The sequence below is a fragment of the Sminthopsis crassicaudata genome, chromosome 4 (genome assembly GCF_048593235.1).
Source record: "Sminthopsis crassicaudata isolate SCR6 chromosome 4, ASM4859323v1, whole genome shotgun sequence".
In the NCBI taxonomy this organism is placed as follows: Eukaryota; Metazoa; Chordata; class Mammalia; order Dasyuromorphia; family Dasyuridae; genus Sminthopsis; species Sminthopsis crassicaudata.
The window spans coordinates 401,656,230-401,670,612 of record NC_133620.1 but is presented as its reverse complement, the minus strand read 5'-3'; positions in this window follow the sequence as shown (position 1 = coordinate 401,670,612).

Sequence of the window (14,383 nt, the reverse complement as noted above, 5' to 3'; positions counted from 1 at the left end):
TTGATGAAGCAATTTTGCTTATCATCTCCAATCATCTTCCTGTAAGATTTTATAAACTTGTAGGATTCTCTTCTTCTCTCAGCCAGGAGATCAAGTTTTCTGGCTAAAGTGATTTTTCATTGCTTTTAGTTAGTCTCCGGGATATATATGTATCAACTAATTTATATAGGTTGCACTTGTTTAGAAAATGGTGATGGTCTGTCAATGTTCTTTTTTCCATTTTCCAATTTTTTGGCACCAGCATCTTATTTATCAAAGAGGCTGGTTTGGAGCTGCTGTCATTGTATGCTGTATACTGTCATTGGTATTCTAGTTTGTTATAGATTTTGATCTTTTCTCTAACTCCCACATCAAAAACCAAGTAGTCATTTTCTGTCTGTAAAATATCATCAGTTTTATAAATAGTGATGTTCTTTGGCGTTTGGCTATGCCTCAAAGTGTGCAATTCTTCCTGCCCTCTGCTTCCTTTTTATGTCATTCTGCTACCATCACTGCAGAAATAGAAGGGACCACATTTTAGGGCTGAGAGAGTGTTTAAAATTTTCTTTTGTTTCATAGGTGGCCATGAGCAAAGAATTCATCATCCAATGGCCTTTCATTGGTGCTGAGCTCCTCTGTTCTTACCTTGATTGGTCCTCAGAAAGCAGCTGTAGTCTGTACCAAGACAGTCTGTGAAGTCTTTCTAGCATGGCTTTGCACCCAGAATTATTGCCCTATCAAAATGAGACATCAGAGAAGGAATTTGTGGAGGAAACTTCCCTCATAGTGAAGAAAAATGAGTAAAAGTAACCAATATAGTGAAAAGACTGCCAAAATTTGCAAAATTGTGACTGGTCTGTCTTTCTATTGAGGGAAGGAAAATGTTTCCTCATCATTTCAATTTACTAAGTGTGCAAGGCACTGGGTTAAGCACTTGAGATAAAGACAAAAAAAGAATTAGTTTCTACTCTCCAGAACTTTTATGTTCAACTAGGGAGATGAAACACATACAAAATGAAGCTACAATGCAATTTCAAGAGGGTGACAGCACAGGGAAAGACCTCTTGGAGGTGTTACTTATACGGTGCTTAGACGAAACTGGAAATTCTGAAAGGCAAGAGGTGAGAAGGAAATGCATTCCACTTGTAAAGGAGCGGTGCTTTGGCTAGGAGATGGGAGGTGGTGTCCAGCTAGCAAAAGTGTTACAGAGAGAAGGTGAAGAGAAATGAAAGGCCAGAAAGATGAGGGGATAATGAGGAAATGACGGCAACAACTGAGGCTGGAATGCCTTCAAATAGGAGAAGAGATCCTGGACGCTAGCTGGAGAGAACAGGAAAGTCGGGTCAGACCAGGTGACGGTCGTAGGTTGGGGGGACATGTTTATGAGTAGAGAAGAACCAATAGATGGAGCCTATTCATAGTACAATTACAAATTTTAAAAATGAATTTTAGTAAACCTTTTTAGGAAAAATACATATGCAATTATTAATATGTATGCAAATAGCAACCAATCATGCATCCAGATTTTGCTATCATAAATATAAGACGCTGTCAGTAATTAACACATGAATCAAAATATACCCATATGTACAATTAAATTCAAGGTATATATTGCAAGCACTAGGCAAGCATTAAGATTGTTATCAGGCTTCTTATCTACAACATTCTAAGTCATTCTACTTTCAGGTTATATTCTAGCTTTTATAAGTGGCTTTTTTACACTGGTACCAGACAGAGTGGGTTGATGATATTGACGAAGATACTCCCTTTCCCTCTCCTTCTCCTCCTTCAGACAAGCTCACCCCTGAGAGATCCGCTCCAGGGAATCAAGACAAAGTGATTGCATTGTGTTATCTGGGTGGGACTAGTCCAGGACCACTCCTACTTAGCCCGAGGTGGAGATCTAGGTTTCTCCATTGAGTTGGAGATTAGTCCAGGGACACATTCAATTGGAAGATTCTCTATTCTGATTTCAACTCAAATTGCTCCCAGCCCCCACCAAGAGCTGCCCATAAAACAAGCTTCTTTCAGCCCAACTTCTTGCAGAGGACCTAATCATGCCAAGGAATCTCTTTCTCCCTTTGGCATAGCTGCAACCCTCTGCCTTTTGAAAAGAACTTCTTTTCAGTGTTATTCCCTCTTTATCTCTCTCACCTATTTCCCTCCCTGGACCCTATTTACCTCTCTGTTGGGATTTCTCTACTAGATCTTTACTTCTCTGTTGGGACTTTGCCAGTAAGGAAGGCAGCCTGCAGAAGCTGACTTCTCAGTTCTAATAATATTTTCAGGCTCGAAAATTCATTTACAAAGGATCTGCACCAACCAGAAGGGGATTCCCACAACTCCCTGCCTTGTGCTGAACCTCATCAATATGGCATTATTATGATCATCAGATTGATGTGGGTTGTGGTCCCTTTAAGACCATTCCTTTCAGATTGATTTATTCCTTTCTGATTCCCAACCCCTCCTAGCTGAAGCTAGGACTTTTGATTCACAAATCCTAGTCTAAAGCACCCTTTTGAATTCCAATAGGAGACAGACACTCCCAGCCCCTATTCTAATGATCTGCTCAGGTTTCCCAATCCCCCCCTTAGCAAATTCTAGCCCTCTATGAAACCTAGCCAGGAGCCAACCTGGGACTCCACCCATAAATTCTCGCTATATCTCTCCAGCCAAGCTGGAGTCCTCTCTTTGCAGAGAGTCGAAACATGTCAACTCTCTGCCCCCTGGAACTACTGGTTCTGGTGTGGTCCTCTCTTTACCTAACACCTTTTACTTTTTTTGTGTGTGTGTGATTACCTCTATATTTAATTTTTTAAATTAATTTTATAATTATATTAATTTTTTTGACAGTACATATGTCTGGATAATTTTTTACAACATTATCCCTTGAACTCCCTTCTGTTCCAAATATTCCCCTCCTCCCTTCCATCCCCTCCCCTAGATTGCAGGCAGTCCCATACATGTTAAATGCCTACACCTTTTGCTAACTAGACTTTACTTCCAAAGCCCATAATAAACCTCCTTTATCAATCTAGTTTTTCGGGCCAGTAAATTCCTTTACAGGGGACTCTGCGCGTCACTAGACCTCAATTAACTCCGTATCTCTGCCGAATCCAAAGGGGTTGCAGGGGAGCTCTATTTGACTCCCTGTACCCCGAACCTGCCACTGGACCTCAATTAACACTAATTTCATTTAGTTACCCCTTATGTAGATCTCAAGATCTCTAGGTTAGGTATCTTGACAATTGCTGGAGATCCACATACATTGGCTACATAACATTAGAAATAGATACATTTCTAAACTAAGTGGATTATCTTTATACTTTAGGTCACTCAACAGCTGAGTTTCTGGGCAGGCAACATGTTGCATCTAGATTCAACTTTTCTCATTTCCCCATCAGAAGGTGAATCCTCGGTCTTCATCAAGGTTGTTGGCTAATAGCATATAGTATCTAATTCACTTGAAACAATAGCTTCTGAATTATTATTTGACTCTTTATACATCTGAGAGGCAAGTTCTTCTATTCAGTTTGTGCTTAGTTAATTGTTCCTACTCCTCAAACTAATTCTCCTCTAGGCAAGATAGTATTAATTAATAGAAGAGTTTCAGAGTGTAGTGGGTACTCTATGGAAAGTCTTAAACCAAACTAATAATAGGTCCCTGAACAAGCCCCAAATGGTCATTGTTTGGGTCCTGATTGACTCAGAATGAATATTAATAGCAATTGTTCCTGTTTTGGCAAGAAACCCTGAGAGAGTTCCTCAACCAGATATATTTATTTAGGTTTGTTTTTATTTTTATTTTTGTTTTGTTTTGTAGTTTGTTTGTTTACTAGGTGAAAGAGACCACTCTTTACCTTAATTTCTACCTAACCTTAATCACTGAATGGGTGTGGCTTCAATCAAACTGAGACAGTAGAAAACATTAGCTTAAAAAGGCCAAAGTCTCCCACTGCATCCAAGGTCATCTCCAGTAGTTCTTATCTATGGCTTGCTACTGGACCCAGATCTTACACAGCTCCCTAATTCTTCCTTCCTCTCTTCAATCCAATTCACTTGCTTGTAATGGCAACACTTCCCTGATGTCATGGTCCCCTTTGATAATGAGGATAAACAACAAACTAGTTGGCCAGAATAATTTGATATAGGGTAGCTTTCCATTGATTTACTCACTAATTTTCATGTCTAAATACAAAAGTTTCTCCTCTGATTATTTTTTCTTAATTTTTTCCCTAATTACATGTAAAAATAATTTTAACTCTTTTTGTTTTCCTCCAAATTTTGAGTTTCAAATTCCTTCCCTTCCTCTTCTCTTCCCATTGTGAAGGCAAACAATTTGGCATAGATTATACATAAATAACACTAAGGTTTCTCAACAAAACTGTCACCTTGTTAAAGTTCTTTTGAGAACCAATTCAGAAGTATCCTATTATTTATTTCTGTTAGAACTCTTCGGAGCTGAGCTAAAGTTAGAGTTGATTGGAAGATTTTTTTCAACTTCTCTTGGCTGAGAGATTTACTGGTTGAGCATTTCTGAATCCTCTCCATCTTCAAAAGCTCCAAAATTCAAATCAGTTGGTAGATTTGGTTTTCACCCAAACATTAAAAAATATGGTATCTTTAGCATTTCTAGTGGAATTGTAAACTTGTACTAGAAATGCCACAGAGATTGTTGCTCACCTCTGTTGTAACTGAAATTAAGGTAAACTGAGGCACAAGTTCCAATCAAGCACAATTAATTTTTTGGTAAAATGTAAATTTGTGAATAAATAGGGTCTCAGACATCAGGAACAACAGATCATTTTTATAAATAAAAGGAAGAGCATTCCCCCCCTAAAAAAAAAAAAATTTTGTGATAGAAAGGATAGACAATATGATTGGTTATAATAATCAGAAGCACCATAGGTATGGGAAATAACATCATTGACTGGAAATTGGGAATACAAACTAATAATTCCTCCTCCCATCTTTTAATCCAGCTGCAAGGATGGCTAATGATAAAGCTCTCTTAATTAAAGTGATTTATAGGGAAACTGAACTTTTAAACATAACTCAGAGAGGAAAACTAAGTTTGTGAACCTATGAACTTTTGAATTCGATTTAAAGACAAAGAAACATGAGTTAGACAGTCATATAAAGTGCTGATAGTGATGAGGTGGAGTTTGAACTAACTTACAAGCTTCCCTAGCTTGGAAGTTCCCAGACAATCAAGTGCATTTTAAGATCACAATTCTTTATCATTCTTTATTGTCTATCCCTCCAACCTTTGGGCATCTTTAAACAACCTTTGAGATATCAATTAGCATAACTTTAGACAGGTCTGGCACCTGGTCTGCCAGGTGAATTTCACCTGACTCATTTTTGATTCCTCCCTCTGGGACACCAAATTTTTCCCTAGTACTTCTCCTCCTCCCCAGAGAAACCCCCAAGATTGTATTTCCTGAATAAACAGATGTGCTTGTTGAGGTTCAAAAGGGAGCCCAAAAGGTTGGCAGTGGCAGGCCGGTGTAGGGAGGTGTCTCAAAAGAATTTACAAGGTTGAACCCATCTCCAAGTCAAGGAGCAAAGTTTATTGTAATTGTAAAGTCAATCGAAGGGGACTAAGTTCCAAAAGAATTTAGCAACGAACCAGAAGCAAGAAGACAAATTTACAGGAAAAGACAGATCAGATTCTTCATGTCACTGGTATGCTAATTTTATGGCCCAGAGATAGAACTAAGGGGTGGTCTGTTCTCTATTGTCTCAGGAATGCGGTTACCACTGACCAGCAGATTATCTATCTGACCATCAGCAGTATTTGTAAGACTACCCTAAGCCAGAAGACTTTAGAGTCATTGACAGATTGTTAGAACAACAGCACTCTAAAGCCAGGGGACTTTAGGATTACTGCTATATTTCCCTTAGAAGCTGTACCCCCTTCATGCTCATGATGAAGGTCTTTGCCAAGTCCTTTTCAGGATTAAGCCCACTGTGAAGTATACTCTCTCCCTCCTCAGTGTCTTCCCTTTAATAGCATCTTTTTCCTTACTAGAATTAATTCTATGCTTTACATATAGTTAACTCTACACTCCTATGGATTTAACCTGCCAGTCAATGGCGCATACTCAGGCCTCATGACATATTCCTTTAATGGATTTTTCCAAACTCTTTTCCTTGATTATCCTGTTGCTCTCCCAAATCTATTTCACATTTACAACTCCTGGTGCCTATTTTACCTCTTCATTTTGTCTGTAACCTCTTTTCCTAAATAAATGTTCCTGTTGGCAAAAGAGAATGGCCATTGTGAATTTGTCACATGTTTATTTCAAACTAGGAATTGCTACCCTGACCTCATCAGTGATACAGAATAGAATCATTTTGGTTTTCTCAATTTCCTCCTTTGATCAATGGGAGACTGTTTCCCATATAAATCAATTATGAGCAAAATTCTGTAAGATTTTAAACATATTCAACTTGAACAATACATACTAACATAAGTCTTCTAGCACAAGTTTGGAACAGGTTTTAATAAAACAACAGGAAATTTAAACAGGAGTACAAGGCAGAGGGAGATTATTTACGTAGAGTGACAAGCAGGCATTTCTCTGTAACCAAGTGAACCAAAAAGGATTCTATCAGGGTTTTTACTTGGGGTGAGTGCTTGTGACTTCAAAATAACATAATTTTGTCACAGTTTCTTCTGATTGGTTAATATATAAACAAGACTAATTAATCTTAATACAAGCCTCTTCCTGAACCACAGTAAGAATAGCTAGGAATCTATCTCAGTTGGGAAGGAGAAGGTGTATTTAATTGAGACCTAAGCCAACTTCTCAATTTTAAGTGAGAGTCAAACTACTTACAAGGCTCATTATGGACTAATTTGAGAGAGGAGATTTACATGTTACCAGGATAACCAAGAAAACTTGGCAAACAAAAAGTCTAAAAATAATATAATTGTGATTATCACTACTGAATGACATCAAATCCCCTTGAATCTTGATAACCCAACGTCCAATGTCCTTTCATCATTACTTTTCATCTTGGGTCCCAAATGTCCCATGTAGTCATCTGGTCACTGTAAACATCTCTTGGATATTCTAGAATAGGTCTTATTCTCAAGGAAGCTCTGAAAGAGGCTCCTCTTTGATGTTTAGTTGCAGAAATTACTTAATACAACTTAGTACAAACCTCTCAATTTAGTTTTATAATAACTAGTTCATGTGGTGAAAAACCTGCTCAAACCTAATAGGTTTTGATCTTATTAACTAATAAAGCTTATAAGAAAAATATCAAATTAAGAACCCATAATTCATTTAAAATTTTAGAAAAATTTAGGTATTATATACCTACCACTTGTTGTTTCTATCTTTACCTAAGTTCTATACCTGATATATATTATCAGCAACAGGCTAAAGAAAGTCTATTGACAAATTCTTGAAAAGTCAGGTTTGTATTCATATCCCCCTCTTTTAGGATCCATAAGAATCTTATATTCCTCATATATTCCACCACACATATTCTTTTAATAATTCTTCAAAGACAGAATTTTAGCACATTATCTTTGAATAATTCCATATTGTAAGTATATTACTATAGTTTTCATATCATAAAAAATACCCACATAAGGTTTCTCACATCCTTAATGAGATCAAAATTTCCCTCAAAAATCTCCAAAACACCAAAACTTTCATACCCTACTTGCTTAAACTTTCTCTGTGTTTTTGTACCTTATTATATTTTGTGGCCTAATCTGAAAAATAATTTAAAATAATAAGATCTAATAATAACTTGGAAACTCCTTGGAGAAACTCCTTGTATCCTGGGCCCAGAGAATATTTTTGGTTTAATCTAGAAATGACTAAAAAACATTTTATTAGATTATGTGGAATTTGGCCTAAAAGGACTAGAAAATCAGTTGATGAGTTGCTTTGGGCCATTTTTGATTATTGAACAAATGAAAAGTTTTGATACTGCTTTTAGAAAATTGTGTGTACTACATTTTTGATTAAGAACTTTTAATTAAGGCAGATTAAGGGAAAAAAACCCACAAACTGTAGCTCCAGCTGCTTCCTGGTATGATGTTTGGAATTAATTACTGTCTGGTACAACATTTCATTGCACAGCTTCTGCAGCTGTTTCAATGGTGAAGTATCTAATTAGGATTAGAATTTGAGTTCTTGAGCTTCATTTCTTTGTTTCCTATTTATGTGGATTTTACATCATTTTTTTGGTCTCACTTCCTCAGCCATCTATCTACTCTTGCTACCAGTCATCCCCAGAAATGGAATCAAAAAGCATTGGCTTAATAAAACAAGATTTATATGTCTTGTTGGTACCTGGTCTGATAGAAGTCCCAAACTCTTAGATTTGCTTCCATTTGACAATAACTAGGCTTCCCAGGTACCACAATATATAGCCTTCAGTCCTTTAGGTATCACCAAAATTTCAATCCTACATAGCTTTTGAGATACAGTATATGTATTTACATTAGTTTTCCCTGGATGTAATGTATCCTAAATTCATAGTTAGCTAATGCTGCTATGGATTTCTGGTTTGGGGGATTGCTCAAGTAAGATTTTAATCATCTCCCAGAAATCCCTCTCCAAGGGGTAATGGGGTTTGCCTGGGTACCTCAGTATGTGCTTTCCATGGAAACTCAGTAAAACTTGCCAAGAGGGAGTGAGCTTTTAGTAACCTTACAGACCTAGCCCTTTGTTCATGAATCTAGATAGACCCCAGAAATGGAATCCGTCCTGATGGTCCACAGCATCCCAGCTGGCAGCACTTGGCTGCCGAGCATGTTCTCACAGAGCCCTACCCAAGACAATGTTGGGTGGTTGACGCCCATCATAGTTCCAGAATGGGCATCCACTTTATATTTAGAGAAAGGCCCACAGGCTATGCAGAGATATTGGGGCATCTGGCAGAAGTTATTCTCCTGGGGGGATGCAGGGTTCCCTTGGTGACCCTTGAGTTCTATAACTGGGCTCATAGTACCACACTCCCCCAGTGTATGTGTGGTCTTAATCAGTAGGCGAAGTCCTAATGTGAGTACCCAGTTTATGAGTAAGACAAGATAGTATTTGGGAAGAACCCAAAGACGCTGCCACTCTTTACAGTAATCAAATGTAATGAAATAAATCATTGTGGTAACAATAATGATTGTCACCACAAGCAGGCACAAAAGCATTAAACACCCATGTTGGTATTCCCTAAAAATAATTTAGTATGCAGAAATGAAAGTCCCTTTTCAAGACAGATTGGTGACTTTTTAAAATATGTCAGACCAATTCTGCTTTATTTCTAGTTACTCCCTTGTTGACTGAGAATGAATCCCTGTTTCTGGGCTTCCCCAACACCTTTTATGGGAATTATTCCTGTGGCTTGAACTGGAGGCTATCTTAGTTAAGGAAAGTTCTCCAAGGGCCTATTACTGGCTTCCTTAAAGGAGTGTTGATTATATGCACCTTACAATGCTTTCCAACCTGAGCTGGGAGCACCTGCTGAAGAGGAAAAAAATTCTCCAATGGCCTTGTCCGTTCTTGGAATTTCCTGGGCTTTTGTCAGTTATTGCTACAGAGTCACATTAAACACAAACAGTACACTCAGGCAAACAAGACAAGTTGTAGCTTCTCTAATCATATGGGGCTTTACCTTAGCCCAGAAGAGTTGAGACTAAGGGGAGTACCAAATCCCCAGTACAATCACCCAACCAGGAGCATTTTAGAAGGTATTCTTAAAGAGTTGTCCTGGAAACTGTTCCTCGTCCCTTGTTCCTAGTTAGCTTGCCAACTGTTGCAATTGAAATTAAGGTGAATGGAAGCAAAACTTCAAGCACCATCAATTTATTAGCAAAGTGTGAATTTGCCAATAATCAGGGTCCCAACCTCATACGAGGGTTGACAGATCATTTTTATAGACAAGAGCAGGGGCATTCAAAAAATGGAAAGCAGCATAATAGATGAAAACAACACAATTTTTAAAAATAGGAAACATCATAGTCATGGGGAATAATAATATGATTGAATGGAAATAGGAATGTGGAGCTAGTAACAAGTTTCATCTTGCAAGGAAATTCTGGTTGATTTAGTACATCTGCAAGAGTACTAATGATTCAGAGACAACAGATTTCTTCTTAATTATATAAGGACAACAAATGGTATAGAGATAACAGGTTTCTTTAAAGTGATTTATAGGAAACAACTTTTAAAGATAATTCAGAGAGGAAGACTAAACTTCTAAACTTTATTCAAAGACAAAGAAACTTGACTTAGGCAGCTAGATAAAGTGTCAGCTGTGATGTAGAACAGAATCAATTACAAAAGAGACCATTTTGATTTTCTCATCTTCCTCACCTTTTATTGCTTGTCTCCTTGGAGATGGTAAGACGTTGTTCTAGACTTTTTGTAAATTGTCAAAGCTGATATTTCTTTGAATTATGTTGCTCTCAAAGACTCTAAATTGATCAGACTATATCCTGGAAGGAAATGCGTACTCAGAGAAATACTACTTCTATAAGATCATGGAAGTTTTCTAGTTTTTGCCTAATTATCTAAGCATATTTGGTGAAGTAAGCAGTCAACACTAAGATAAGGTTAATATCTTTTTTTAGAGATAAAAAGACAAATAATTTCAAAGATTTGTTAGTACTTAATATTGTTCAAATATGCCGCACAAGTTGGTAATGTTTTTCTCATACTACAGTAATGCCATTTTAGGAAGAGGACAGAACCTGGACTTGTGATTTCATTGGTACAGGGAACTTCCAGGTGAGGAAGCTCCTTCTAACAACCCAAGCCAGCACCTCCTCTCAACTTAAGAGTTTAGAGAGTTGCTTAAAGCACTGAGAGGTTAAGTGATTTGCCCAAAATCACATAGCCAGTATGTGTCAAAGGTGGGAGTCTTTCTGCAAGACCAACTGTCTATCCATTATGCCATACTGCCTTTCACTGCCATCTTAACCCTATTCTATCTATTGCTTACTAGCTCTAGGGTTCTCTCAATTTCTGTATCCCAAACCATCATATAGTGCTCTCATGGCCATAGATGCACATAGATGCACTGTGTAGCTCCAACTGCTTCCTGGTACCATGTTTGGGATTAATTACTGTCTGGTACAGCACTTCATTGCACAGCTCCTGCAACTGTCTCAATAGTGAAGCGTCTTCTTAGGACTAGAATTTGAGTTCTTTAGCTTCATTTCTTTGTTTCTTATTTATATGAATTTTACATCATTTTTTGTCTCAACTTCATTAGCCATCTACTCTTGCTGTCAGTCATCTCCAGAAATGAGAAGCGAAAAGCACTGGCTTAATAAAACGAGATTTGTATTCCTTGCTGGTATATTGTCTAGTAGAAGTCCAAAATCTTAGATGTACTTCCATTTGACAGTGACTCGGCTTCCCAGGTAACACTATACAGCTTTCATTCCTTTAGGTATCACCAAAACTTCAGTCCCACATAGCCTTTGGGACAGAGTATTTGCATCTACATTAGTTTTCCCTGGATGCTAATATAGCCTGAATTCATAGTTGGCTAATGCTGCTACATATTTCTAGCATATAGCATCTAAATTGGCACTGGTTGAGGTATCTGTCAATAGATTGTTGTTAATACACACTGGAAATTTAGCTTCATGCACATAATCTTTGAATTTTTCAGAGATGGCTCACCTCAAAACCAAGAATACTAGTTGATATATAGTTAGGATAGCTAATCTCACTATGAGTGCTGCTTGGGAATAATATCACCTTCCACTAACCATCGGTCTTAGTAAAAGACTGTTATCACACACTCAAGGCTCACATCCATATATAGGTCAAAAGCCTTGCTTGGATCTACATGGGCCAGCACAGGTACACATGGGGAACAATCAATCAGGTCTTTGAAAGTTTCTTCATCTTTGTGTTGAACTACAATTTTTAAACAGCTTCCTGAGATTTAGAACAGTTAAACCTTTCTTTCCATTCTGCTTCTCTGCTTCTTTTAAATTATAGATCCACAAGTTAGATTATTGAGTGGGTTAGCAATCGTGTGATGGCTCTTAATGAAATTGAAAGGGGAGTAGAAAAGTACTTAGCTTTTGAAAGTCCTTTGGACATAGCCAGTTCAAGACTGTTGTTATCTTCTCAGGATTAGTTTTCGTGCTTGCTGCTGAGATACTGTGGGACCCCCACATTAGATAGATATTCTGTAAAACTGGATAAAGGATCAAGATTGGACCTGTGATTTCATTGGTATAGGGGCCTCGTGGTTTGGCTCTTTCTCTGCACCTTATATTGTTATCTAGTTGCCTAGAGCACTGAATGGTTGTTGCCCAGGATTATACATCCCATATGTATCAGCGGTCAGGCTGGATCCCAAGTCTTCCTGATTTCAAGGCTAGCTCTGTGTCCACTATGCCCTTCTGCCTCTGCAACACTCGGACTTGTCAACTGAAAGCTTTAGGTCAGTTTGTTTGGTTAAATTCACCTAATGCTGTCATCAGTCCCTTCTTATGAATTTTCCCAAACAATCAGCCCTCTAAGTACACTGAGCTCCAATCTTCTCCATTAGCTGTTGGAAAGCAACAGGTACTCCAAATTGCCTCGGGGCTCTCACTGATATTGGTCAAAATCCAGCTGGGCTCATAAAAAAAAAATATCTTTTTTTTCCCCTCTGCTATAAGTATCTGCCACATAAATCCAACCCTGAGAATCACAGACTAGCCAAGAGATTGTCCGAAGCCTATTGAGCCCTTAGCACAGCGTCCTGGTTCACTTAGCTCTTTTGTTCAGAGGCTGCTCATCTGGAGACATTTGTATCTTTTCCATTCTTCTTTACCACCACTATTGAGGATGTCCACAGGTGGCTAGCCCCTCATGTCATCGATCTGCAGATGTTTTGGAGATCTTTCATTATCAAGAATCCTCAGGTTGTTCCCAGAACTGCAGGGATCAGCAAGGCAGATTGTGTGAGTTATTCCTTAAGTATCTTCTACATCCCTTCCTTCAGTGAGAAAACTCTTGGCCTCTTAGCTTGTGCATTACCCATTCTTCCCATTCTTTCACAGAGGGGAGTCGCCCCAATTGACCTCAGGATCCTCTTCTAAGTGGGAAGGAATTGTGCTCTCATGATGTTGACTGCTATTGCTCATCTCTTCTGGTAGGCTTCTGCACAACTGCGTGGATGGTCACAATGTGCAGGTATCAGGTCCCATTTTTTTTTTTTATCTACAGTAACTTAAGTGGGTTGGAATTGGTTCTAATTCATGCTGACAGTCTTATTGTTGTATTAGAAAACGTGGACATACCAGTGTCCATCTTCCTGTTCATCTTAACAACTTATTCAAGAAGCTTCAAGCTTCTTTTGATGGGTCTCAAACATACGCAAGCTATCACTTGGTCTACCAAGTTCTAGTCTTTTTGTAGGCTGTAAAGGTATTTTAATCCTCAAACTTCTCTCTTAGAGTTAATGATCTGTCAAGAACCAATGTCCAATAATACAATGGATTCTACATCCACTTCTGGGCAAGTGCAGATAGGATAGACTCCAGAAGAAACTAAGAATTAGATTCATGTTTTGGGCTCCAGGATCCAGGATAAACTCCATTCCTAACACGTGCAGACATCAGCTTCTTCCAAACAAGACATAATTCTCCTTTCAAGTGCACTTAATATATTTGTGGCCTTTTAATCCGCCTTTTTTATGGAAAGTATCTGTTGTATCCTACTGGTAGCATACTTAAATTAGGATGTTGAAAACTCTGCTCTCTCTGTCCTTTGTCTTTCCAAAAAGAATGGTTTTGCCTCTGGCTTTAACTCTTACCAGGCTTCCTGTGGACTCCAGCCTTTCAATCCCAATCATCAGTACCTGTGTTGCTGTGTTTCTATGATCCTATAAACGAGATGGCTCAGAGCTAGTCAAAAAGGTTTTTTCTCAATTTAGATTCCAATTTGCAACACTGAAGTTACACTCCATCTGACTTATTCTTTCTAGCAAGTGGACCAAATCTAGTAGCTTCTGTCGAAATTCAAGATGAATTAGGTGTAGCTTCTGTGCTTTGTTACAGTTGAACCTCATCTGCTTCCTTAGGTTTATTACACCCCCCCCCCCTCTCTCTGAGTTTCTATAATTGAGTACTCTCATGGATAATATCTTTGGACTTTGTACCAAATGACAGACTGGATGAATATCGCATCAACTTGCTGTGTGTCCCACCTTCACCAAAGAGCCTCTCTGATCTTCCAAACATCCTTGCCATGTGAGTACAGGGTAGGTAGTCTTCAGTCCTTGCACAATTACTAAAGTTGATCTTTTGTAGCTTTCTGTCTTTAAGTTTTTGGATAAGTTTCTCTTATCTTTTTTTTTTTTTTTTTTTTTTTTGTAACTAGACAGATACTAGTGTTGTACTAATTCTGCCACATGGATAATTTAGATT